Source organism: Rissa tridactyla, chromosome 2, assembly GCF_028500815.1.
Source record: "Rissa tridactyla isolate bRisTri1 chromosome 2, bRisTri1.patW.cur.20221130, whole genome shotgun sequence".
NCBI lineage: Eukaryota > Metazoa > Chordata > Aves > Charadriiformes > Laridae > Rissa > Rissa tridactyla.
Genome location: NC_071467.1, coordinates 82,034,117 through 82,061,476, shown reverse-complemented (window position 1 = coordinate 82,061,476; position 27,360 = coordinate 82,034,117). Strand labels below are relative to the sequence as shown.

Here is a 27,360-nt window from a genome sequence, read left to right as displayed (position 1 = left end):
AACCCATAAAAACATCACTATTTTTCAAAATTCAGAGGACCAAGCTATAGCTGCAAAATGGTGCCTGATACGATCTGCATTTACCGGCAATAGCCTGGAAAATTCCCTAGGTTACCTGGAAAGTTCCCAAGCTCCTGCTCAGCACAAAAAAATGCAGAGATTATACTAAGAGAAAGAACAATCTCATGCTTAAGGTTCAGGTTCTCCTGAACACGACTTTGGGCAAATATTTTTATTTTCTTTGCTGCAGCTTTCCCAGTGGTGAAAGGTGATAGCCCTCTTCTTCTTACAGGCCTGCTGTGATGGACCTTGCAGCTCACTGCATGAGTAGGGAGAGACTAAAGCTTTCAAGTGCTTTGAGAAAAAAATAACAAAATAATGTTGATCTAATGTTGACTGCTAACAAAAAGACTGCAAAATACATCCATTGTGCTCTTTCTGGATGCTGCTGTACTGATTTTAATCTTTTTGGTTGAAAGCTGCGGAAGTCCTGCCATGGCAGTCATAGGGACTCTTAGGTGAGGCAAGGCTATGGCTACATGATCAAAGAGGCCATGATGCAGGTACGCACTTGGACCAGAAAAAAAGGTACTGTGGCAGCTCCTGAGAAAGGAGCAGACGGGGTATTTGAAAGCCTGAGAAAGAAGCAAGCTGTATGCTGAAAGAAAGACGTTTGATCATGCAAGAAACATAGCCCTGACTCATCCAAGGGTGTTTTGGGACAGCTCCAAGCTGTACGCGTGATGGCTTTGCTGCTTTTCGAAAATCGAGACAGTTCGATTTGCCTTGGGTTAACTGGTTCCCATGTCTCTTGCCTACATGTGATCTCACGTAGCTGTTTACTAGGATGCCCGTTGGGGGGGGGGGGGAGGGGGGGGGCAAAAAAAAATACATATAGCAAAAAGCCACAACTTTGGGTATTTGAGGGTTGCTTTTTTTAAAGCCACAGGCTTCCTGAGTAATCAAAACCCTGTCTTTTTTGGACTTACATATTAATGTGATGATAGACTGTGGATTACAGTGGAGAGGTCTCTGCAGATTCTGAAAAGACCTTCAAAAATCAGAGGTTACTAAATAAATGTAGGCAGCAGGAGTGGGTTCTTGATTTCCCACAAAAAGTGAAGAAAAAGGCACAGGAAGAGGCCTGACCTTCCTCTTCCGTGGACACTAACCCAGCACAGAATTATAGTCCCGTCTCACTTGCTTCATGCAAACGATGAGCAATGCCTGTGAATGGAGGTACACCAGCCTAAATTCTTCCCTGCTCGCTTTGATCATCCACAGCTTGCTCGTCCGGGGTCTGAGTAATGCTGCGTAATTGATGGCTATTCATGCTCTGGAGCATCACAGCCTGGTAAGTAACAGCATTCACAGCAGCTGGGAAGAAACAGATTCTTGTTAAATAAATAGGACCAGAATTAGAAGGCAAGGATTTTAACCAAAGCTAGATATTTCTAATGCATATTTCTGACAGCTCATTCACTTGCGCTAAATGCTTCAAGATGTACAAAAATGTACATGTATCTAAGACAGCTGGATCACTGTGCCATCAAGTGTTTCCAAGGCTGCAGTTTTATAGTTTGAGAGCTACTATGCTAACTTGGTGCTGTGTATTTGAAAAATGTTTGCTAGAACAAACAAACAAAAAACACAGAAAAATCACTATTTTCTTTGCTGCCTTTGGTTTTACAGGACAATACAAACATTCTTGAAGGTTGCAGAAAAAGATGGCAGGAGTGTTTTGTCAGGGAGTTTCACCTAAACACAATTTTTCAGAGTTAGGAGAGCTGGAGACAGTAGAAACATCCACAAGAAGTCCAGGCACCAGGCAGAGTAAGGTAGAAATGCAAAAAACAGATCAGGCTTGCTACAAGGTCTCAAGGAAAAATGAAGAACGTTGTTAAGCTTTATGTTTTGAGTTCAATGTAGCTGCCACAGATTAGCTACTTGTTGGGTTTCACCCTCACGTGGCCAGACAACATTTGGCAGTTTCACTTTGAGATGGCTTGTAGTCAAATTTAGAGTCAAATATAGAAACATTCTCAGACCTGATTCAAGCGCTTATTACTCAGGCCCTGCTCAGATAGTGAAGAACTGGGCTAAAACAGTGCAAGCTCATGGGTATCAAATCAAAGAAAATAAAAAGTCCTGTGCCTTTTTTTTTCTTCTTTTTCTTTTTTTTTTTTTTTTTTTTCTTTTAAACCTACTCTGCTGGGTTAGAGAGATGGCTCTTGACGTAAAACTAAGAAATTTGTGCTTATCTGTCTGGACACAGTTCCGCACTCCCGTTATTTGCCTATTGCACCCCAACTCTCTACTTTCAGAGCTCTCCATACAGCATCTCTGACTTACAGAGTTGATGATCAATAAGTATTTTGGACGTGGAAGTTTTTAAATACATGGGAGAAAAACGCCATGATGCATTTAACTATTTGTATCACAGGGCTAACCCGAAAGATGCACCCATGTGGGTAACTCTTATAAGCAGGCCAGCTTTATTCTCTTTATCTTCTTTCTCAGACTATGCTTTCTTCTCACTGAACTGAGACACTAACTATGCCCCCAGGTGAGTGGGTGGGTGGAGGTATGGAAAAAGTGTTAGCTCAGCTTGCTGATGACTTGAGCTGCTCAACTTGGCGACAGATTTTGGTAGGTTTTTGGTAGTCATGATGGTAGTAACTGGCCCATGTTACACCACAATTGTTTCCATCAAAGCCTCATAGCATACATTAAACTGACCTGGTTTCTAAAATAATATTACTTTCTCAAGCAGCACTTGGAACAAAAGGGAAAACAAACAAAACTGTTCTTTCTACCAATCCAATGATAGAAACAGTTTACTAAGTTACGCTGAGGACATAAATCATATTTTGCTTTTGTCTACTTCCTTTTCATAGCTTTGTGAAAAGCTGGGAGTTGAATGTTCATAAAGATTTCTTTGCTTATCAAACGACAGTCTTCCATAAATAATCTCCAGTGAATGTCTTTTGATGGAAAAAATTACACTAATAGCAGGGCAAATAAATGAGAAACAGATTGTTTCAATTCTTATTGAAAATAAGAGACTGGATTAATGCAATGATGACATTGAAAACTATTACGAGTGGATAAAAATCTCCATTTACTTATACATGGCCAGTATTTATGCCTAGAAGAAATTAATCGTGCAGTATTTGTAAGGCGCATTCTGTTCTTCAAAATGCTCTATAAATGTTATAATTCTGACCCTTAAACACTCTGAGGTCCTTCATTTCCTATTCCAAATGATTCAAATTAGGAAAACTCTTTAGAAGCAAACCATACAGACTTCTGAAAAAAATAATTTGTTCATGGATAAAGAGGAAGTGAACATAAAAGCTATCACTGGTTGTCCACAGCTCCAGCCTCCTACCTGTTCAGGTTTAGATCAGAGTAAACCACCTCCTCTGCTTGCTTGGCCCTGCTTGGCTCTGCTTGCTTTCAGTGATAATGGTTCTTATGAATTTTGAATTCTTATGAATTCTATTGCTGTGAGTTTCCAGCCATCACTCAGTCCAGTTGTTAAGAAACTCTGTACTCAGCATGGAGAAGCAACAGTCTTTACCACGACCAATGCCATTATAATTCATTACGAAGTGCTCCAACAGTACCTAGATACCCAGAGCCCACACTGGTGCTCCATGTGCTAAGGATCAGCCAAAAACAATTGTTCAGTAGTGCAATTTATTCCTAAAGAATAGACCTGCTGGGGATAAGCAAAGTCACAAAGAATGAGTTAGTCCTCCAGATCCAGCCTTTCCATTAAGACCTTGTAACTTGCCCACATTTTAAAGAAAGCCAGGAATAAATCAGCATGGGTGGTTGAACCATCCAGTGTTGAGCCTAGAGGCAGTTTTGAGCAACTGAGACTACGAGTTCTTATTCAGAAAATGTTTACACCCCGGTCCCTGCTGTCCAGAAAAACATTTCAGAGACAGCTTCAAAGTACTTAGATCAGAGGCTGCAAGCAGGGAAGAAGCCACAACATAAATCTCAAAGGGTATTAAATAGCTCAAACATTTACTTACATTCTCAGGTGGGATTCATAACCTGCATTGAGCATCATGAATACGCTGAGAGCAGTACTTGAGTTAGCTAGCTTTAAAGTTATCTTGGAAAGGTCTTTATTAACCACAGTGACTACAATATTGGCAGAACCTTAGGTTGAAAGATTTTCCAGGAAAGAAAATACACATTTGACAATACGCTGAGCAACTCGGAGTATAAGCACTGGCAAGGGCAATGGCACTCCAACCTCTAGCTGTGATTTTAGTCACAAATATGAAGTAGGAAGTAAGAATTACTAAAAATAGGATGTCAAATACTGTGTCAAACAGATTATTTTTGAGTATGCCCAGTAAAAAACAGAGCTACTTGGTTTTGACCAAGTTTTACACTCAGTCATTTCCGCACCGAAGCACACAGTTATCAAGAAATGTAAAAGCATATATTTCAAACAAAGCCCTCACAAATTAAACTGCAAGGTTTCACAGAAATCTCTCTGTATACTGTACTGAGTTTGCCATTTTTATTCTTATTGCTTTTTCGCTTTAATTTTTTTTTACCTTTACTCTTGAAGTAACTCTCCATTCCCACACATTCTCTGGCCATCATTCACCACCTACCTTCCTATAATAATAAAGAGAGTATTTGTCTAATTTGCTGAAATCACTGTATTCATTTATTTCCAGTACAGAGTATAAAAAAAAAAAAAAAAAAAGAAAAAGAAAAAGAAAGGTGATTTTTGCTTTTTTTTTTCATAAAGATAATGTATTTTTATTTTGTTTGTTCTTCCTCAATTCACATATATCTTTGTTGTCACAGATTCTGGGATTGTGGCAGCACTTTTAAAAAACATCTTGTAGATAAGTTAAAACATGTCACACAGCAAACTGAAATAAGGCATTGAATCACATCTCCCATAGGTATAAATCTGCAAAATTCCTTTCAGGTCAATTTTCTTACACTGATCTGCTGACAACGTGGTGGTGTGGAGGGGTTAATCCCCTTTTGCATCACTCTTCCCCTCTCCCACCACACTCCTACCCTCTTATCACCTCCTTTTGAGTTGTAAGACTTAAAGTCAGAAATATTTTCAGGAAGTTTTCATAATGCCGATGACACTTCAAACGGGTTACAGAGGGCAGAGAGAGATTAACTAAGTAACTATATTTGTATGCGTTAGCTCAAAAAGCAATTAACTGCTGTAACAGGAGACCTAACAGATTGGTGCCTAGCAAGAGTTTATATGACTAATGCTGTGTGACTGTATCAAGAAGAGCAGTTTGCCCACTAGAGAAGCTAACACATTACTATATAAGAAGTAATTCACTTTGAACTCACATTTTTAAGCTTGCAGCTGCTCTCAACATATTTTTTTTTTTGAGCTTTATGCTTCCTTTTTTCCGTAATTATTTTTGACAACTCCTCCCCTCCTACTCAGCCCAGTGCAAAGAAATGCAGTGGAAAAAGCATCGCACTTACACCACAAAAATGGGTAGTTGTGTATTTTCTTGTTTGTCTAACCCTTCTGCCTTTCCTCCTCCCCAGACCCGAGATATAATAGGGGACAAAAGCAGAATATCCACTCTTCTACAAATGAACAACAAAACTCCTATCAGTTCCAGTGACAGCAATGTCTGGCTTGATATTAAAGCATTTCTCACCTCCTACACTTCCACCCCCAGGTTTCTCCCCAATGTAAAATGACCATTCCAGACAGATCCAGTTGACAGTTCCTCCTTAGCAGTTACTTTGGACTGTAGGATTGGCTAAAAGCGGTGTTACTTTGCAAGTGGTCCAAGACAGGCCACTCATTTTAATATGAGTCCTTCTAGCTGCAGGGGTATCTGATATTGTGGTAACACTGGGAAATCACTAGAGGCCTTGAGAGTTGGTCCTTGTAGGTTTCCTGAAGGCTGGACCTCTGGTCCTTGGGGAGGAGGGAAATGGATGGTGAGTGAACCCCTTCAAGGTTTTAGGCTACGCAGCTCAGGGGCAGCTCAAATACAGCAGCTGTAAGATAAACGTCTTTCACCTTCCTCCTCAGAGGACCCCCTTACCTGTGTCTGAAGTCACACATTTTGTATATCAGCTTTACATTACCTTACTGGAATACAGCCTTGGGAGATAGATGCATGACTTCTTACCGAGCCAAAGCTGGAGGAAAACATGCAACCCCTCTTCCTCCGCTTCCCGTTCAGTAACACGATCAAGTATTTGGAAGTCTCCAATTCCAGCAGATGAAAGACATTTAAGGCAAAGCTTTAGCTTCTGATTATTAGGTTTTCCTCTCACAGAGTTGATAGGTTTCTCACATACTTAATTGCATTTTTAAAAAAAATAATACAGGAAAACCGCTGCAGAAATCTGACACATATTAAGGGAGTGCAGGAATTGATAAACAACACAAAGAATAAAGATCAATTGCTTTGAGAACAACTGATGAGATCATTCACTTATGAAATAGCAGGCTTGATAGCAAAGATCAGGTGTCCCTGAACTAGCTCCTGAAGTGTAACCGTACCATGTAATTAATATCAGCCCTCAGAGAGGCTAACATTTCTGTTCAAGTCGTTTCCTTCTGCTATCAGTGAGTTTTTCTGCTGGCTGAAGGCACAGTGGAGCAGAACAACAGGGAGTGCGGTGCTGTTGCTATAGAGGCTGCATTGTCTGCAGAAGCACACTGCTAGCTGGTCGTGGAAGAGGCAACAAAGAGACTGCTGGAGGGTCACTTGGAAATAAAAAAAAAATAAAATAAAAATGCCAGAGCTGTAACACTGGATATGCTAGCTATTACAACTTGGCTCAGGAAACAGAGAACTTTCCAGGGCCATTTCCAGCCTTTGCAGGAGACTATGCGCTCTGGAACACAGAACAGACCGGGCTGAGTGGGCTTGCTGTACCCTGTCACACTGTTCATGGCAATTGTGCCCATTTTATCCTCTGTTTTTCTGAAGGAAAGGGTAAAAGGAAGTGTCCCAAACAGCCTTTCCAAAATATAGAAAATGCCAACCAAAAACAGCAAAAATAATTAAAACCTAAGGCCAGCTTAAAAAACATGTTGGAAGTCATACAGCTGCAGTCTTCAAAGGCTTGCTTTTTTCTGGAGAGGGGTGGAGAAGAGAGCTTTGATTTAAACACTACCACCACCACCACCACAATGGATCATTTGATCTTTTGGTTCCTCCCGGTTTATTTTAATTAATGTTTCTAAGTACTGATTTAAAGTCAATCCAGCTTTATTAAAGGTTCATTGCAGGACTAAGAGAGATTTGAAACCAAGCCCAATACAGTCAGCAGAGACAATTTCAAAGTGGCCACTCAGTAAATAAAAACCATATCACGCTAGTAGTGTTCTGAGTGATCAGCCAATAAAATCAAGTAGCATTTCTAAAGACTGTGGTGTGGTGTTGTATTTTTTCCCTGGCAATGAACATCTTTTAAACTCCTAGTTAATAGGCCTTTGTGTCACTTGTGAAAAAATTATTTTCATTTTTTTAATAGAACATTCATTCATTTAACGTTAGTGTTACATATGTGTACGTCAAGTACGCAGTCATTACCCATCCTAAATGCAACTTATATTATCAACCTTGTACAATTTGATCCCACTCTTTTGCCAGGTTTGCAGGCTCAGAAACAGCAAGATTTCCTATGTGAAGCGGGTGCCAAGGCTCTAAAGTACTATACTGTACGTTCCTCTCTTCCAAGTAACACATGCAGGACACAGAAGGAGCAAGGCTTGTGAAGACAATGAGTTTATTTTAAATTTTGCAGAAGCAGCAGCCTTTCTAGCTCTTCCAGATAGGTTGCCTCCAGCTGACAGCCTGTCTTGGTGGTATTAGGATTGTGTCTAGGAACTTTTTAGTGTTTCATAAGGATTAGGCATCAATCTGTTTATTTCACACTCCACTAGAAGAACAGAAAATCTGAGATCCTTTAAGAAAAAAAATCCCTGTGTTTCTCTTGCCTTATTCCCACCTCAGATGAGACAGCATGCCACAGGTATCAAAAATGTCCCCTCCTCCCTTCCAGAGGGAATTTTATCCAAGTCATACCTGCTGAACTCCTCAGACCACATCTATACTACTGTCTCTGTTCAATCCTTCTGTCTCCTGCAGGTTTTGGGGAAGATGACAAAGAGGCACAGTTAGACTTCACATGAGGTATAACACCTTGGAAAGCACCATTCTCTCTTGCAGAAAACTTTCCACAGCTAATGCTGTGGGTAGGTGGGAAAAGAGGAACCATCCTGTGAAAAATCTGGATCCAGATGTGAGGAAGCCATGTTATTAGCAGGAAAGAGCACGTAGCAGAACAGTGTGGGCATTGATGCTGGTATACAGCAGGTCCGGGGTCAGCCGATATGGCTCATCGTTCCTCCGCTTCATTCGGCACAGCTAGTCCCTCCTCGTTCAAATGGAGAACAATTCACAGCTGCGGATATCTTACCCTAATTCACTCTGTCCCCTGTGAGTGGGTCTACAGAGGGTATCAGGGGGCCTCCATTGCATTAGTGCTGCCACTAAAGCCACGCGGTACTTACAGAAATGCATTTCAATTCTGAGTCCTGCAGACATGCTTTGGTTACTTTTGTCCACTTAATGAGAAAATAATGTGAGGCCCAGCTGGTGTAAGTCAGCACGGAAGCAATGAGCCTAAGGAAACAGTGCCAATTTACCTCAGTGAGGATCTGGCCCAAGGGATTCATAATGGGTGGAGATGTCTAGTCAAGAAGAGGTTAGAACAGCTCAAAACGTCTGCATTTATCCCCCATTTTCACAGTTCAGACAGCTTTTGCCAAATGGTATGAGCAGCTGGACATCTCTTTCAAATCCATATTTAATTCCCTAAAGCTGCATTGAAATGAAGAATCCTGCCCACAAAACAGATCAATACCTTACACTGCTTTAACTTCAAACTGTAATGAACAAGGAAGATGCTGCTGTAGCTTAAGAAGAAATCGAATAATCAAAGTTACAGAATCTCTAGGCTGAGGAAACCAAGAAAATAAGCATTTTAAAACATTTTCTTAGTTTGTTTCCTATGATGTAAACAAATTTATCTCCAATTATGACACCATTTTTTATTCCATACGAGGGTGAGTAGTAGAAAAAGAATAATAATTACAGTCTGAGAATTGAAAGAATTGTGCAAATAAAATGAAAAAATTTTGAATTATTGTCTTTCATGATGCTGCCATCAGTAGACAGAGATACTATGACTAAGTCAAACTATTTGAATCAATCAGGATCAGATTATTATTAAAATTAATCTCTCTAGTTTTCTCTTTCACCACAAAACCACACAAATTTCAAATTGGTGAATAACCATAGCTATGGACGGAAGAGAGGGGTAATTTAAATTCTCATTGAACTTTCCTTCTTCATTTTCTTAATCTAAGTGTAAGAAAGTTCCCTTCAACATTGTTTGGTGCCAAAAATTTAGTCAAATATAGCTGAGATACACCTGATCATAAGGAATGGAATATAGGAAGGAATAAAAATGTCAGGTAGATTTATTGATTTTGTTGGGACTATTTAAACTGTATGAGGGTACATTACAGTATTGAATGGGACAGAATCCACATAAATGTGGGGTCTTGGATTATACTTACAATTTCTAGTCTTAAGAATCTGTTTTGAGGCCTGGCCTCTCAAGTTGAATTTTCACTCTTGTTAAAAAAGGCATTGTAAAGGCATGCCCCACTGGATTTTGTCTACATCCTTGACCAAAAGCAATCAGGTTTCACAAGACTACATAAAAGAAGCCTGGTTTAGATACTAATAAAAATTTGCTAGCACCAAATACAACATTCCATGAAATGGAAATCTGATCTTTACTAATGTGTCGCATTTTAAAATTAATATCTCCTCATCTTTTTAATTACTCTTGACAGTTTAAATCAGAACAAGGAATTTGGCCCCTTAACCACAGAGGTGCAAGGTTCCATATGCTCACCTGAGACTATAAAACATATACTGGCTTATTTTATGGGTGGCTCAAACCCTGAAACCCCAAATAACCCATCAGCCCAAAGATAAGATGATAGGAATCTCACTTTCTCTCATTGACACTTTTAAAACGTGAAAGTGGCACCTCTCCTCTTAAAACAAAACAGAAGTAGTTCATCTCTAGAAATAAACATTGGAAAACACTTTTTCAGAGAAAGAGGCTCAGTTTCTCAATCTGATGCGTCTACACTGATAGTTTCTGCAATGAAACAACTGTCATTTTGAAACCCCACCAGTAAATAAACTGCAGGTGCTTTCTGCTAAAAACCAACTCCTACTAAAAAATATATTATACAGCGTACACATACCTTATATAGAGTACGCATTAGATCAAATTGTGCCTGGTTGTCTCTTTCAGAACTTGTATTTGTCTTCTATACAAAGGATTCCCAGGACTGCTAGAGTTGGTGTGGTTTTGAAAGGTAAAACTGCCTAACCATCAGGGAATGAGAAGCCAGATTACCTGCTTGACAACGCTTCAAGGACAATGTGCATGCTCTGTTCCAAATTAAACTTCAAAAGAATCCCATAATCAAACAAACTGAACATAAGAGGTATCCAAGGACAGCACAAAAAAGGCCGCTTTGCAGGGACAGAGAGAAAGAAAGGAATGGGAAATAATATAGTGAACCCTCGCGGGCAAAAGAATGCAAAGAAAGGAAGTGAAAGGTAAGGAATCCAAGCATATTAGAACAAGGTAGAGTGGGGTGTTTTTTTAATTAATTGAATAAGCAAAAATGCTATAGACTTCCTGTCCCAGGCTGACCAACCAACCGTCCCTCTGACAGCTTCCTTCACAATTTAGGAAGTTCTTGCATGAGAAATTGCAGATTCTACTTATCAAAGTCAGAACAATATATATATTTATAGTCAGATTTCCACGTTTTTATTGCTAGAAAAGCCTTTTTACTGAGAACACAACAGTTCTTATTTTATTTATTCAGCTTGGAGATGCAATTAACAATAGTCCAGACCCTAATACTACGCCAGTAGGCCTACTACAGAAATACTACAGGACTACAGTTTCTGTAGAATTACTACTACCTACTTCAGACCCCAGCGCTACTTCCAGTATCACAGCATGCAAGCTCCACTGAATCAATAATAATACTGAATCAATGGACTGTGTTTTCTGATCAATATGAGCATAATGTTGAAAGCTTGGCCTTTCTAATTTTGAGATAAGGCATGAAGCTGGTAATGTCAGAAGACAGGAACTACAATATATACTGTCATAGGGAGAACAGGACAAGGAGTTGACAAATAGTGTGGCACAACAGAAAAGGAAGGACTACTGGATGGGAAGGATATAATTCTTCGGACTATCTCTGGCCTAGTCCTGTTGACTGAATGCTCACTGGTGCAGTAGGCACTTGGAGCACATCTGCCAGAAGAAATCTAGTCCGTATACCCCAAACATATCTCCATTGCAAACAAACCGTGGTAAGAGATGCATGGGAGAGTGAATTGAAAAGTGCTTTCCCGATCCAAACTAAAACATTAACATGGATGCACCCCTCATCTTCCTGAATGAAAAGCAGAGATAGAGCAGGGAAGGAGCAAAAGGGTTCAGGCTGGCAAATGAGGAAGCTGGGAGAAATGAGGCAGAGCCGTGCACCACCAGAGCAAAGTCTTCTGCTGAGCTCTGAGTGACCAGTGCTGCAACCCACTAACTGTAAATTGTGCGGCTCTCCCATCTCTGGTGACTGCTCAAACCAAGAGGAAACAGTCTGTTTCTGTTATCATGAATGGGATAAGATCTGTAATGTCTCTCCAGAGGATCCAGCATTGCCAGGTAAGGATGATTGCCCAAGTTTGGTAAAAAAAAAAAAAAAAAAAAAGGAAAAAAATTTAGAAAGCACTATCAGAGCAACTGGATTCAATAACTATTTTGTATGCTGGTTGTTGAGACCATGAAAATCCGATTTGGAGGAGTGCTGAGTATTCCCTGTGCACATCTGAGATTGGTGGGAGCATGGCTAGACATGTTAGTCTTTCAAACCTAGGCACTTCTGTCAAACCAGATAAAACAAAACCAAGAGTCTGAAAACTGCCCCTTCAAAAGGAGGATGCATGGGTGGGGGTCAGGTGTCTTTGATGCAGGCCAGATACGGCACAGGAATGTGCAATATCCTGCTTCCTTCAGCACCAGAAAAATCAAACAGCTAGAGATCATCTCCCTGCTTACCGGCCAACGATCTCTCCACTGAGGGGACCTCTCTCAGGGAACTGCTCCAAGTGCCTGGCTGTGCCTGGCCATCTGCGTGTCTGCTTTTTTATTATTATTTTATTTTCCTTTGCTTTGTTGTTGTTTGTTCTCTCTGACTTCATATTCCACCACTCAAATAACCCTGTGCCTCAGTCCACACTGTGCAAAGTCTTAAAAGGCCTTGGGCGTATTTTAGGTTGGAGACCAATGCCATGCCATAAAGAAATTTAAGTTTTTGCACTCAGGGAGGTATTTATACATACCCAGGCCTTGATGCTGATGGGGTTGGAGATGTGGCATTTAGCAGGCACAGCCTTTTGCCGTGTCGTGGTCCATAAAGCCCAGGCTGCAGGTTACTATGGAAGCATCACAGTTCTCTCAGATCCCCAGTGAACTGCCTCTGCAACCAACGTGGAGCTTTCTGATGAACTCTAACTGCATTCAAAGCAGTCACACAGATTGTCTGGATATATGTACACACATGCACACACACATATAATCTTAAGCGTTCTGTGGCTTAATACCCTACCTGTAAAATGCAGTCATATACCTCAACCTCCCAAAGGTCATGCGACAGTAACTTAAATAATATTTGTGAAGTAGCCAGAAATGTTACTATCAGCAGCAGAGCCCACACAGAATTTAATAATTATTTACTCAGAACAGGCTTGGCTCTGATTGTAAGCAAACAAAGGGCATTGAACACTGAAGGCTAGTGATAAAGCAGAAAAAAAAAATGGTCATTTCCTCACCATCTAGTGCACTGAGGCAGAAATCACAGGGGGAAAATACTAAGTGATTATTCACTCAAATTTATGGCATATTGTATATTGCAGGGATCAAGTCTGGACTGAATAGAGACTTTGTTCTTCAATTTTCTTACTTCCAGGTGAGTTGCATTTTGCAAATGTGTCTTTACATGCAATACAAATAATACTTACAAAATTATACTTTGCAAATTCAAGGAATTACTAATGGGATAGGATGTATTTCACCACCCAGGTTGTCAGCCAGTACTACAAAACTGACAGACAACCTTTTGCAGGAAAGTCCTACGAGTGCCAGATAGTCATCTTCAATTTTCGTGCAATTCTGAATTTGCATAATTAAGACTGAACGCAACCAACCATTTGATAATCTCAAGGATGACACAAGAGCTCAACGAAGATTAGAAACAGCAAGAAAATATCAGAGTCTGAGGGAGAAAGTTGGGGTGAACACTGCATGGTGGTGGGGGGGTAAAAAGCAAGCAAGCAACCCAGAAAGTCAATTATTTTCCATTCCTCTTTGCCAGTTGCATGCTAGCTCTAATGAGAACAACAGCTAAGTAGCCCTGCCAGCCCTCTGGGTTGGAGATGGTTATGATGACAAGGAATGTGAGGAACCGAGCACGACTGCTGCTGCTGTTAACATCTGTTTTAAAAAGTGACATCAGCCTCCCTTCAGAGCTAACTAACCAAGCAAATTTTGCAATTGTTAACAGAACACACTTGCTACTAATGAACTCAAGGTGGCAGGAAGAATCAGACCAAAATCTATCCAGTCTAACAGCGTGATTGCTATTATTTTTACCCCTTAAGCTTTTGTTGTCCATACGTCTCAATAGAGTTTGCTTTTCTGTAAGTTAAGTCCAGGCCATTAAAAACTGTAGAAAACAACAACTTTCAGCGCAGACTCATTACATTTCAAAAATATTAAAAGATGAAATACCTTTGGCCTTTATAAAAGATAACAAACCACAAAAATGAGGACAAAAAATGGGAAATGAATGCCTGCAATTGGGAGTCCCCAGCTCAGTATGCCCGTCACTAGTAGCGCGTTATGCCATAACAAAGAAATCAGCAAACTGGGAATTCCTCCTGCTGTGCACAAATGAAGCCAGAAAACATTGTCACTGCTGCTTGTACAGACATCAACACCTACGTGATGCTTCACAAGCTGGGTATCTTTGGTAGCCCTGGACTACAGAGCCTGAGCAGCATATTCTGACGATTCAGCAGCATGCTTAGGCACAAGCTAGTTTCATTTCCATTCTGAGGTGGATACTGTTAAAAGATTTTTTGTAACCACTGGAGGATCTGAGGTAGCCAAGGGGGGGAAATAATAATTTCTTTGAAGTTCCAGACCTAAAAAGATTGAATGCCACTCACTGATTTAGTACAAAAGACAGTAAGGAAATGAACATTTTTATTATCCTTTTTTCCCCAACCAGTCATTCACATTTTAACCTGTGCATTTTAGAGGCAGAATGCTCCCTTTCTGGACAACAATTCCACAACATCCTAATCTGTGCATTTGTGTGAACAAGCATTATTGATATAATTGCAAAATATCACTGCCTCTTCTTATGATGTAATTAGGCATCAGGCATGATAAGCTTATTATTAACCAGAATTTATTGCCTTCCACCACGGCTGCTGCAAGTAAAATCATTCAGCTCTCATTTTATCCAGTTGTATAGAGTACAACAGCAAGTTTTACGTTTTGTACAGAAAACATAAAATGCTGAATGCAAAATTTAGACTATTGAGCAGAAACGTGTATTGCAACGTTAGCCACTGTGTGATTTAGTGTCCGGCCATAATCTGGACAAGAAATTTCAAAGACTTTTTCCTTGACTTAATTAGAAAGTAGACAGTTTTCGCCAGTTGACAAGATTTGTACCCAAATGAATCTCAAGCAGAAGCAAAGGAATGGCTGATTGTGGAAACAAATGGAGAGGCCAACACTTTTTGTAAGCAACTCAGAGGATGTATCTTAAGTAAGGGACAGTAAGGGACAGCAGAAGAAGCTACAGTAGAACAAACCAACAAAATAATAACCAGTAAGAAACGAACAGGATGATATTCGCTCCAAAATGATAAATGAACTCAAGCAATTGCATTTGAGGACTGAGAGGTGGCAAAAAGGATGTCAGATTTTTAAAGAAATTTCACAAGGGAACTACAGGCTTCTAACTCTGGCCTTGTCTGTGCTGGGGTAATTAATAGAAACTATAATAAAAACTGAATTAGGGGACATGTGGGTAAAGATTATATATTTGGAAAGAAATTAACAGGAGTTTTTACGTGTTCCTGCCTGGTAACATGTAGGAGTTCTTCACAGGGTTCTTCACAGCTCCATTACCTTTTCAGGAAACTAATTACTCATGGTATTGCACGCTGAATACTTGGTTAAAATTCAGGAAACAGAAAACAGGGTGAAAATAGAATAGAACAAGATCATCAAAATCAAGAAAAATCTGGTTTGGGACCATGTGCTGCTCAATACAGTGGTGATCAACCTGGAAAGGACATAACTAGTGAGTTGAGAATATCTGCCAATGATATAAACTGATACTGAGTAGGAACAGGAGAGAATGGTGGTGGCAAATTGCAGAGGTACTTTGCACACTGTGTGATGAAAAAGCAGATGAAGTTCAGTAGAGGTTAAAGCTAAAGAAATACACAAGGGGAAGAACAATCCTAACTTCATATGCAAAATTATGGGCTCTGAGCTAATCACTAGCACTCAGGAGAAAGACCATAGGGCTGCAACAGATGACGTGTTAATGATTATTAGGAAGGAAATTGAGAAAAAAAACAGAGAATATCCTCACTCTGCCATAAGGAATCAGGGTTCCCTACATATTAAGCTATGTGATTCTTTCTCCCCATTTTAAAAAGAACACAGCAGAAGTGAAATAAGGACATGAAAAGGATAATTAGAAGTGAGAACCAACTTCAATAGAGCTGATGACCAAGTGGAGTAAGACTCTCATCTGGCTTAGGGGAATCCTGGGGAATTGAGATAAGGGTCTCTAAAACCAAAGGCAGCAGGGAGAAGACAAATAGAATTCAACCATTCATCTTCTCTTTTAACTTAAGAACCAAATGTCATTGAAAAGCCTTGAAGGAGAAGGCTTCAAAAGGCAGGTGAACTTAGGTGTTGCTAACTAGTGGAAATCCTTGACAGAGAAATTTGCGGACCCCAAATTTACCTGGTTTGAAGAGAATATTAGTCAAGTTCCTGCAACAGAAATCCCTCAAGAACTACCATCTGTCCAGAAACCATATCTATCTCATGTCTTTTACAGCATATTCAAGGAGTAAGAATCCCTTTTTCCCACCTCTCAGCCAGCCTGGAAGTTGGTAATGCACAGATTTGTCTGAGAGGTCTCTCCAGAGACCAGCATCAGTCAAAAAATGGGTTTGGTAAGCAGCAGGACAGTAGAGAGATTTTTATATATAATGCTCTTGGACTGAGGAAAGGACATTAGAAATCAGGATTTATGACAAAATAAGTTGAAAATATTAATGAACTCTGGGGATACTAATATTTGCTATGAGATCAGACAAGTCGCTGGAGAAGTATTACCATATGCTTGTCCTGTCCTTATATTCTTTGTAGCAGATGTCTATTACTGGCTGTAGTAAACTGAGCTAGAGGTAACTTTGGTTTGACCCGCTACAGGTATTTTGTTTGATCTTGCCTCTGCTTTTATGGCATCATGCAAACAGGCAGTGTCAGAGCTTAAAGAGCATCCCCCTTCTCCTGGGAATTTGGCTGCCTGGGCTTGGGGCCAGCTTAGAGGGAGCACAGCTGCCGACTTTGAAAGCTTGTTGTGAAGAAAACTAGAAGAAGCCTCAGCAGACACTGCCCTTCCTTCCCCTGGGAGCTGCTTTTAGCTGAGACTGTCCCCCTTGGCCTCCACCTGAGCTTTGTTGTAGTTGTGTTATAGCCATGCTATGATATATACAAGGGGGAGACCTTATAGCAGCCTTCCAGTACCTGAAGGGGACCTCCAAGAAAGCTGGGGAGGGGCTGTTTGCAAGGGCACATAGCAATAGGACGAGGGGCAATTGTTTTAAACTAGAGCAGGGTAGGTTTAGATTAGACATTAGGAAGAAGTTCTTTACATTGAGGGTGGTGAGGCACTGGAACAGGTTGCCCAGAGAGGTGGTGGAGGCCCCATCCCTGGAGACGTTCAAGGCCAGGCTTGATGAGGTTCTGAGCAACCTGATCTAGTTGAAGATGTCCCTGCTTACTGCAGGGGGGTTGGACTAGATGACCTTTAAAGGTCCCTTCCAACCCAACACACTCTATGATTCTATGCCCGCACCTGGCCATGTACCCCATTGATCAGGACTCCTGACCCTGAGCCACAGACCGACTGCCCAGTGCACTCCAGGACCTGTCCTGAGACCATGACTTCACCCAGTGATGACCGGCCCTGACCTGTCCCTTGCCCTCGGCCCCAGCCCTGCTCTGCTTCGCTTGTTGGGGTATGGTGGGACTGCACCCAGCCAGGGATGGCACAGCCCTGCCAGCCTGCGGGCACCTACCCTGGCTGGGCACAGTCATGCCCCTACCCTGCCCACACTCCATGGCCCATACTGTACCCTGACACAGAGCAGCAGTGCAGAAGCTTGGTCAGTATCTTCTGCTAATATCCATCCTGCATCGGCAGAACACATCAATAAAACGTGAGGAATCTGAACAGCCAGGATGCCTGCGACAGCATCTTTTGTCTTTAAAAGAAAAAGTATCTCCTGTCTTAACTGTCATAATTCAGAAGAGTTTCATTTATATAGAGATTTCTACTGTGAAATTCTATTGATTGCATAATAAAACATTTCCTTTTGAAATTTGCGGTTAAAATATATAAAGCCCTCTAGCACAGGAGACTTCTGTCCAAAGTTAGTGTACAGGAAAAGTGGAAAAAAAAGCTAAATACAGGCTGTTCTCTTCTTCAGTGTGCTTTTAGAACAATGTTCCCTATTCCTGCCTCTGTAAGAAGCACTGTGAAAAATAACTCAAACTGCTATAGTAGGATAGCAAAATTTCAAAGCTCTGGCTCTGAACGCAAGTGTAAAAGTATATTGAAAGCCAAGAAAAAAGAGGGAAAGGATAAAAAAAAGAAAAAAGCCATTGTCTTTACTGTTTGGTTCATTGCAGTAGATATTCCCCTAAATAATACATAGCATTAAATTTTAAAGTACTACAGGTTTCAAAATGTTTGATCCTTCATTCTGGTTTGTATACCTGTGGAGTTCACGTATTTGATTCTTTCCATAGTCACGAAGATTAGAATTTTCCATTTAGTTTTAACGTGGGAATCTTAACTCATTTAGTCAGCTGATTCCAGGAACTGAGGCTTTAAAAGTAGAACATTAAACATCGAAAAATTAGCAATAAAGCTCTAAGAGTTGGCAACAGTTACCACTGGAAGGACTTTTCTTTTTAGCTCTTAAAGTTTTTCAGTTCTGAATCAATATAGTTCCATGATGGAAACAGCAGAAGTCTTCTGTTACTGCCTCCCAACACCCCTCCTCTTAAAGCTAGAATTCCCATAAAATAAGTGAAAACAGCAAAAAGAGCAACAGCTTTTATGCAGGATAACCGTTACATGTGCATGTACTTCACTCCTGGTCAGACACTTCACCTTTCTTACTTTCCCCATACATTTTGCTTATTTACTTAATTGTCTGTTACCTTACATAATGAATATTGCTTTGTCCAGAATGTAATGATATTTCTAATGCTATAGAGTAAGAGGGTCACTGCTGTTCTGCTGAAGTTAATGCAAGTTTTGCTGATGACCTACCGACTTCAGTGTCTGAAAAAGTTAGGTTCCTTTTCTGCCTCGGTAAAACACGTTGTTAGCATTGAGTAAATGAGTCTAGAGTTCAAGCAGATTTTTCCTTTACAGCCAATTTAAAATATTAATTCTGTGAAGTCAGGTCTACATATATTATAAAAATTAAAATTAAAAATAGGACATGAACAGTTTCCACTTCACTGAAAAACGTCTTTTGTATTTAACCAAAAAAAAAAAAAAGAGTGACTATTTGGAAGAGAATTGGAGAAAAAGAAAAAGTTCAGGATAGGCTTAATTTGAATATCTGGTAGTTTACATTAGAATAAATTTTACTTGAATTCTATGGAAACCAGAATGAGATTTCAGGTAAAGCTTTCTGAAATACATGTATGCAGGTAATTATGACAGATTCCATAAAAGGAAAAACTAAGCTTTGTATCAGTAGACCTTGCTCTCCTTCAGGCATTATTGCAGACCAGAACCAAAACATGTCTGGGCTCAGGAAAAGCTGCTGTTGATAACCCAGATGAGGAACACAGCTTTCTTTCCAGCTACATTTAGATGTGAGCTAACCTGTATTTGCAAATTTTGGGGGAAGGCAGGCCTTCTGTCTTATGTTACTAGGTGACATTTGGCGCTTTCCTTCATCCTGTGTCTTGAGTTGAAATGAGAAAGATAGGCTCAACCTCTCGTCAGCATAACTGTGAAAGGTATTTAGCAACTAAGCTTACTTTGTCATCTCCCTGCAAGGAGAAATTCAGATACCTGAATTCCCATTTACAATGCCAAAACCTAAACATTATTCCCTCCAATAGTCTCTCTGTCTGCTAAACCACTTATTAACGAGACCGAAGGTTTCTTTCCAAAGAAGCCCTGGAGCAGTTTGGCTGATTTACATAGGGGCTGATTTCTTCACACGTAACAGAAAGACTATAGTAATCAATCCACTAAGGGAGAAAAATTAAATATTCCCCCAACTACTCAACTTCTAAAGGATTCCAGCAGTTTCTGAATTTAATTACTGACAAGTTTAGATACGCTGGGAGATTCCAGGGCTGTTTTTATGCACTTTCCCTTGAACCTCTCTTGTCAGACTTTCTCACAGTTCTTCATAAATGAAGGCCCTGACTGTTTAGATTAAATTGGAACATTGTGTTTATGTCCATACAGTGTAACACTAAACATAAGCAAAGTCACATGAAAATTCTTGGTATGAGCAAAGAAGACAGATCTCCAGTGTAACTCCGTTGTGTCACAGAGCACGTAATTTCTCTTAAAATCCGGAAACAATACGGTTATTTAACTCCAAACAAATTACTGTGATGTAAAAGAACATACAGATTTATTCTGAATAAGGCAAGTGAGCTCTGATTCTTTCCATTGACTATTCAGACAACTTATTGTGGTACAAACAGGTTCAATGCTAGCCGGAAGGTCAAGGTTCCTACCCAGGCTCAGCTGAACACAGCAAAGAGCACTGAACAAACTTGCACAAAGTTAGCTATATCAGTTTATACATTTTCCACTCCTTCAACTGGGGAATGTTTGTGTATACATAGGACCTTTGAATTTGAAATCAGAGTTCCCAGCTACACAGAGTTGATGGACAGGCTGTTTCCCTTTTAGTCGCAACCTTTCTCAGCAGCTCCTGGCTTTTGAGCCCTGTAGCCTCAAGTCAAACAAATTGTTCAAAGAAAATGTAGCTGCTCATTCGTGTTCAGCTACAAAGGTCACATGCTCAGGATGCAGAGATCCAAGAAAAAGACTGAACATGAGGTTGGTGCTTAGAAGCAAAGTTATTGACAATATTTTGCCTTTAAATTCATGTCAGAATAGTCTCAGTAGAGGCACTTACCTTTTTTCATTATTGAAAACACTTCTTAATGAAACACCTGAAATTTCTTAGAATTAAAAAGTAAGATTATTAAAAAATTATCTTTCACACACGAAACTGAACATTTTTCTCAACTCTCCCCAACGCCTTTATAGAGCAGTCGTCATCTTTTTTTTTTTTCCTTATATTTAAGTAAAGACGCTGAGCAGAGGAAGACCACAACTAAACACATAGTCAACTGCAACAATCCAAGAATGACTTCCTGATCCCTTCTCCATCAGTCCTTCCACTATTACTACAACTGTAGTCCATACACCACCAATGGCATTTTTTATCTCAATTTAGTATCATATTTTATGGTTTGAAACTCCAAGAAGTTGCAATGACACAGAGGAAAGTCAACTGTTTATCTTAGATACTTTCTAACTTGCCTTGACTGGTTAATAAATTGTCGGTAATCACATTATTACCTGGGAGATACTGAAAATACTCAGAATAAGCGTAATCATTTATGTAGCTTAAATATAAGAGGATTTAAAGGTGTTACTATTTGCTAATGCCTGTAGTCACTTTTTCATGGCAGTGAACAAGAGGTCTAAATGGACGTCTTTCAATGTCACTTAACAGGGATTGAACCAAGCCTTAATTCAACAGGCACTTTCAACTTTGAAGAACCAATGAAGCATGCAGAGGCACACCCCAAAAGAAACCAAAACACGTGACAGTATTTTGGGGTATTTTTACAGGATGCTTGGCATACCTACTACAGGGTTATTGCAAAGAAACAAACAACATCCGAACCCAAAAGGATTTTTTTGTTGCAAGAATAAAACTTGAATTCTTTGCACTATCAATGTTCCCATGAAGTCATGAGAACTGGTAAGTCATTGCCGTACTTCCGAAGATCTACATTTTCAGCCTATGACACTGTGATTTAGCCTTGATCCACAAATAAGCCCCATGAATCTATTTGGAAATATTGGAAGCATGCTTATGCAAGTGTAAGCATGTTTTGGATTTAATGAGCAGTGAATAATTAAGTGACAGTGATGACACTTCAGCACAGTTCACAAACTGGTATTTGGGAATGTACATGCACTCTGTAGAGGCAGTTCTATATTATTATTTAAAACACAAGTAAACAGCTATCAGTATGTACTTCCCCATATAAAATTCCTCATTTGACAGCCTTACTTAATGGTGTGTAAAAACACCATAGTTAGAAAACAACATGCAGCAAAGAGCTACTTTGCAGAGCCAGCTACATTCAGGAGCTAACTTTAGATACAGAAGGAAAATCTTTCAGCTAGAGCTTACCTTGCACTGGAACTCATTCTCTGTTGACTGGAAATGAAGGTTTTTTTAGGATCCAGTTTTTTTGTGAAGCTGTACAGCCCTCAGCAAGAAGACCTGTGCAGAAGAGTAGAATATCAAATGGCATGTAAAACCCCCATTTCACCAGTCACTGCTCACTAGCTGGATCCTCAGATACATCCTAAGATAATATATTTAATTTTTAAACACCATTAAAATTCAACCAGTATTTGACACAACCTCTCTTCACTGTGCTGTGCTGATGAGGCAAAAATGGTAACAGTTTCTCCCCACAGGCCCTCATCATATAGGTTCCTTGTCTAGGCTTGAGGCTATCTGGTGCCTTCTTGAGAAAGGGTCATTAAACAGGCGTTATCATCATGGGGACGGAGCCAGACCAGAAGATGAAATACATTAATTTTTTATAGAGGAGATGTAAAATTAAGGGAAGCAGAGTTGTTACAGGTCACTGAGGTGGAAGGGGATAGATACTAAAGGAGAAAAAAGCCATCTGTTAAAGTTAAGAACCGGGGAATGGGACGGAAAAATACTATACAGATGGAAAAATGCACAGTCAAATGAAGGAGTTAACAAAAGGATTGCAAATATGGAACCGGTAAAGCATTTCCTACCAGGGATAGCTGGGGAGGATTTTATTTTAATTTGGAGAAAGATGGTTAAGTTCTCTTTTCCCTTTTTTCAACCCAGCAATAAAATGAACCACTAGATGTTTGCATTGTACTCGTATGTCAATACAGAAAACCCAAATGAAAAATAAGGAAACCAACAAGTATATGCTATAGAGGAAATCCAAACTACCATGGTTCAGCATACATAGGAAAGAACAAGTAAGGTAGAACCATTTCCTTAAATAAAAGAGTTTGTAACTCAGCATAATCCCAGTTTTGAATCCTAGTTACAACTAGGACACCTGATCCTGGCATCATAACCTGCACCCGGCAGCAACTTTCTTTAGAAGAGGTCTTCTCATAGACTGCTACAGAGGGACAACTAGATCAAAACTGAGCAGAATCCAGCCTAAAAAAATGGTTCAATGAGATTTTATTCTAAAACATCTATACCCAAGGGTACAGCAACAAAAGAAAATAATGGTGGTGTTGGATGAAAGTGAAGTGGAATTTATCAGTAGGCATATACTACAGGAAATCTCAAGTAAAGAAATGGGAATGGGTATTTTCAAAAACTACAGAAAAAGAGATGTTTGTACACACATCAATAGAAGGCTTCCTTGTACAAAACAAAAGCAAGAAACAGAGACAGGAAGGAAATCACGGGGAATAGCTTGAGTAATAGCCAAAATGCAGCTTCAGATCTGTGTAAATGTCAAGGTAGGGGACAGAAAAGGGGGAGAGCTCACATGTAGCCTAAAAATCAATTCTCCAATCGAACAGAATAACGTGAGCAAAATGAAAAAAAAGAGAGAGAAAGGAGCAAGTACCTTAAACAAGAATGTTACTCCCAAAAGATATACTTTCTACCTGTAAAAATAAAACCCAGAATCCTAGCAGTGCCAGGAGGTATGAATAACAAACTGCAAACATTAGCTGAAAGAGGAAAAGTGTAATATGATAAAGAAAACACAAGGCACAGGAAGAAGAATGTTTAGAGTAAAAAGTGTCAGGTGGAGAACACACTCCCAGTTGAATATTGAGTCATCTCTACATCTTTCGGTTCCCAGATAAAAATGGATGACCAAAACGTTAGAACAGCGGAGGAGGAAGAGACACTAGCAAATACTCTTTCTGCCGTTTTCACTTAAGGTAATGAAGACTGAAGGAAATTAAGTGACTGCCAAAGGCTACGATTAATGCAAGCAGGAGAATTATTTTCAGAAGGAAGCAGGCTGTGTGAAGCTTCTCAGGTACCAGAGAGTGCAGCAGATTCATGAATTTCCTGGCTTCTTTTTTATCAATGCTTATATAGTACCATTTCAAAGCTTTGCTGACTAACTCTTCCAGTCCTGCAACTCTTTTGCATACAGATTCTATCAGATACCAGAAAAAACAAACTAGCCTCAAAAATTATAACACCATCTCTCATAATAAATGTGTTCTGTTTCCATGATCATAACAACGAAGTCTTACTGCAAGGTGAGAGAAGGACAAACCGGTAACTATAAAGTGAAAGTTTATCACCTGACCATGGTGGCTATGGTACTGTCCTCAATAATAAACAAGACACATAGAAACGGCTGTTTCTACAAGATCATGCTATGCACGTTGCACGGAAACATCATCCAGAGCAATTCTTGTGGAGTGCTTGCGTGGGCATGCTATGCTCAGTGTATCTTTCTGATTCTGTATCCTTGTCCAATATATAGCTGCTGGAGCAATACGTAAATATGGACAAGAAGTTAAAGGAAAAGTACTAGAAATAAAAGTTTCAATGGGGACGGAAGACCTCTTGTAACAGATCTGCTTTTTAGACTTTCCTTCAGCGTTCAACCTTCAGCCCTGGTCAGAAGGTGAATCACGCTGAAAAATCCTTCTCAGGTTCATTCATACTATAATCAGCAAATATCTTCATGAAGAATATGAGGCCAATTTATGTTGCTCGCCAGTAAGCATAGTCGATATCAGAACCAGACTATGCAACTCTTTTTGAATTCTAATTAATTCAAGGCAAGGATTTTTGACGATGAACTCCGGATTAACAGGGACTGTTAGCCCATTGACTCAGTATGGCTAAGGTTTCATCCTTCTTACATAGGAATACATATGCTGTAGCATTTTTAGCCCTAATTCTCATTTCACTAGGTGGTCGAAATGGTTTCCTTGTAATGATGCACTGCTGTAGGTTTCTAAATGGTAAAGAAAGGTTAAGAGAAGAAGGGTGACAGTTTTCACACTACCTTCAGAACTGATGAAGGAGGTTGACAACCTGAAGTGTACATTTGGACTATCTGCCCATCTGACCTAAATTAGGAGCTCTTTCTGACAGCTGGGAGGAAGTCTGTCTGGAAGCTGAAACCTGTCCTTTTCAAAACATTTGGGACTTAAGTGGAACAGAAGTTATGTTTTCTTGAATAGGAATTTACATATATGCTCCTTTCTTTACAAATTTAGGCATATAAATTGCCCAAGAATTAAGAAACCAGTAGATGATTAAATCAAGTTTTGAGGCTTCCAAACAAGAAAAATCTCAAGTGTTTTCTTTTTTTCTTCCTGAAATTACTATAGGTAGATTTTGGGGGCTTTTTAACGTAAAAATCCCTTTAGTTTTTGAAAGACACTGTGCTTATATGTCCCTTTTTGAAAATTCATATTGAGACCTGTGAAGAAAATTGTATAGACAGCTACCTTCACTTTTGAAAGAGTAAGAGGGAGTTAAAAGAAATTGCTCATAAAATCCTACTGTGAAGCTCAGATGGCACGTGGGCATGTTCACAAGGTTGGTTGCTTACACAGATTTCCTCAGTGAAGAAATCAGATTGAGCATCACCATAGGTTTCCTAGCATGATGCATTTCTATGTTTTGAGAAGGTTGACTCTGGAACCACTGGAATGGCTGAACTACAGACATAAACCATGCCCTAGTAAAGGTCCAGGTCTAGCCATTTTTAAAGCAAAAGATAAAAGGATGCAAATCCTTCCTAGAAAAAAGGAGTACAAGCTCTATTTTCAATTACTGTGAAGAATAATCGACCTTAAAAGCTTACAAGTGAGTTACAGAACCACTCACTGCCAAGTTTAATTACAGGTGGAATGAACTGTATGTGATGGAAAAGAGGAGTTTAATTTTCTGCTTCCTCTCCCTTCATACAGGCACCAACAGATGATATGAGAATATGATGTGGTGACTTTCTACACTTGCTTTTTTGCCAGTAAGAAAGAGGTAACATATAATTATACAAGGTGGAGAGCAAACAGGAGGTAGAGATAAGGGGGAATCAAGATTTTCCACTCTAAATAAAAAAAAAATCTCTCAAATTCTCTGCAAGCACATACAAAAGTTAAGATAAAGACACTCTGGAAAGTCCTTTTCCCAGAAAGGCCACACAATAGTTGCTGCTACTAGCATCCAGTGAAAGGTTGAACGATGGGTCCTGATGAAATTGCTCCTTGCACACCACCTCCCTTCCCCTATTCCTCCTCAGCAAGAGGAAGAATGTACTAAACTTTCTCTAACACCTCTGATGAAGTATGCTCCTTTACCTGCAGGTGTCTCATTCTGATTTATTTTACCTGACCTAGCTGTCCCAATAAGGGTTTGTCCAATGCCTAATAACTGTAGGACCCGGGAAATTCTGTTGATCATTGAAAAAGGATAAATGGTCTTTCCTAAACCTTACATAATAACAAAAATACTGTCGATGACTCATCTCTCTCTGGGCATAACTTGATATTATACAGAACCGAAAATGAACATTTAGGGCACTATTTTGTCTCTAATAGCAGCTGAGCATCCCCAGGAAAATGCGAACCACTATGGGAAAGTAAGGATCACAGAACTTCAGTCTCTTTTTCATCTCTGCCTGACATGTTCCAAGTCATATGGCTTTATAAATTCTTACTGATTTCCATCAACATGTCTCTTTGATGTTTAAAGTCTCAGCTGGAGTCACATTTGTAAGCCAACAGCTCCTTTCAAAATATTTATGTCCTTTGACTTGAAGTTCAAAACAGGGCAAGATTCTTTTTGTATAATCGCTTAGAGCAAGCACAGTATTTCTGTTATGCCAGTTCGAGGAATAGGCATGACGTGTATTTTAATGTAACTTTCATGTAACTTTTGGCACCAGCGTCAAAGAACTATAACCTTTTAGTAAAGGAGAACAATGTGCTCAGGGCTTCCCACATTAAGCCAGTTTTTACTGTATTGAAATCAGTTTCAGTAGTCTATAAATTTTCCACGAGGAGAATCAAGCTATGACAACACTCTAAAAATGGAAATCATACACAGTTTACTGTGTCTCCAATACATACATAAACTATCTATGAAAAAGATCCAATAGAAGGCGATGGTGATTAAGTCAATAGGGTTCATTAAATAATGCCATCATAAATAATGGCATCCTTCCTCCAGAAATTTTTAAGCTATATGTACTTATCTAGCAGGAGGGAAAATGGTGAATTTCAGTTTATAGAGCCCTGTGTGGAGTATGGATTTTATGTATATCACCACAGATTTTGTTTTGCAAGACTTTTAGATTTATGGTTCCAGTGTCCTTCTGCTTCCTAGGTATTCTTGGCAAGATGCTGAAGCGCCCCTCAGGATGTCAGTTCTTTGGCTAGCTGATCCAGAGAATCGGCGAGAGACAGATAGAGAGGAGGAGCAGTTCCTTCACTTCTCTCCAATTTGCAGAGCTTGTTCTATCTGGGCTGGAGGGCTCGAGCCAGCTGCTGCAGAAGAGATGTCAATTGCTACA

The 27,360-nt window shown here is 39.7% G+C and overlaps 1 long non-coding RNA gene across 1 annotated transcript; it reads left to right on the top strand.

The window, feature by feature from the left end:
* Positions 1–1,247: 1,247 nt before the first annotated feature.
* Positions 1,248–21,812, top strand: LOC128905833 (uncharacterized). The gene is made up of 3 exons (XR_008464999.1): positions 1,248–1,354; positions 13,080–13,132; positions 21,285–21,812. It is a non-coding gene; the product is annotated as an uncharacterized LOC128905833 (long non-coding RNA).
* Positions 21,813–27,360: the final 5,548 nt, after the last annotated feature.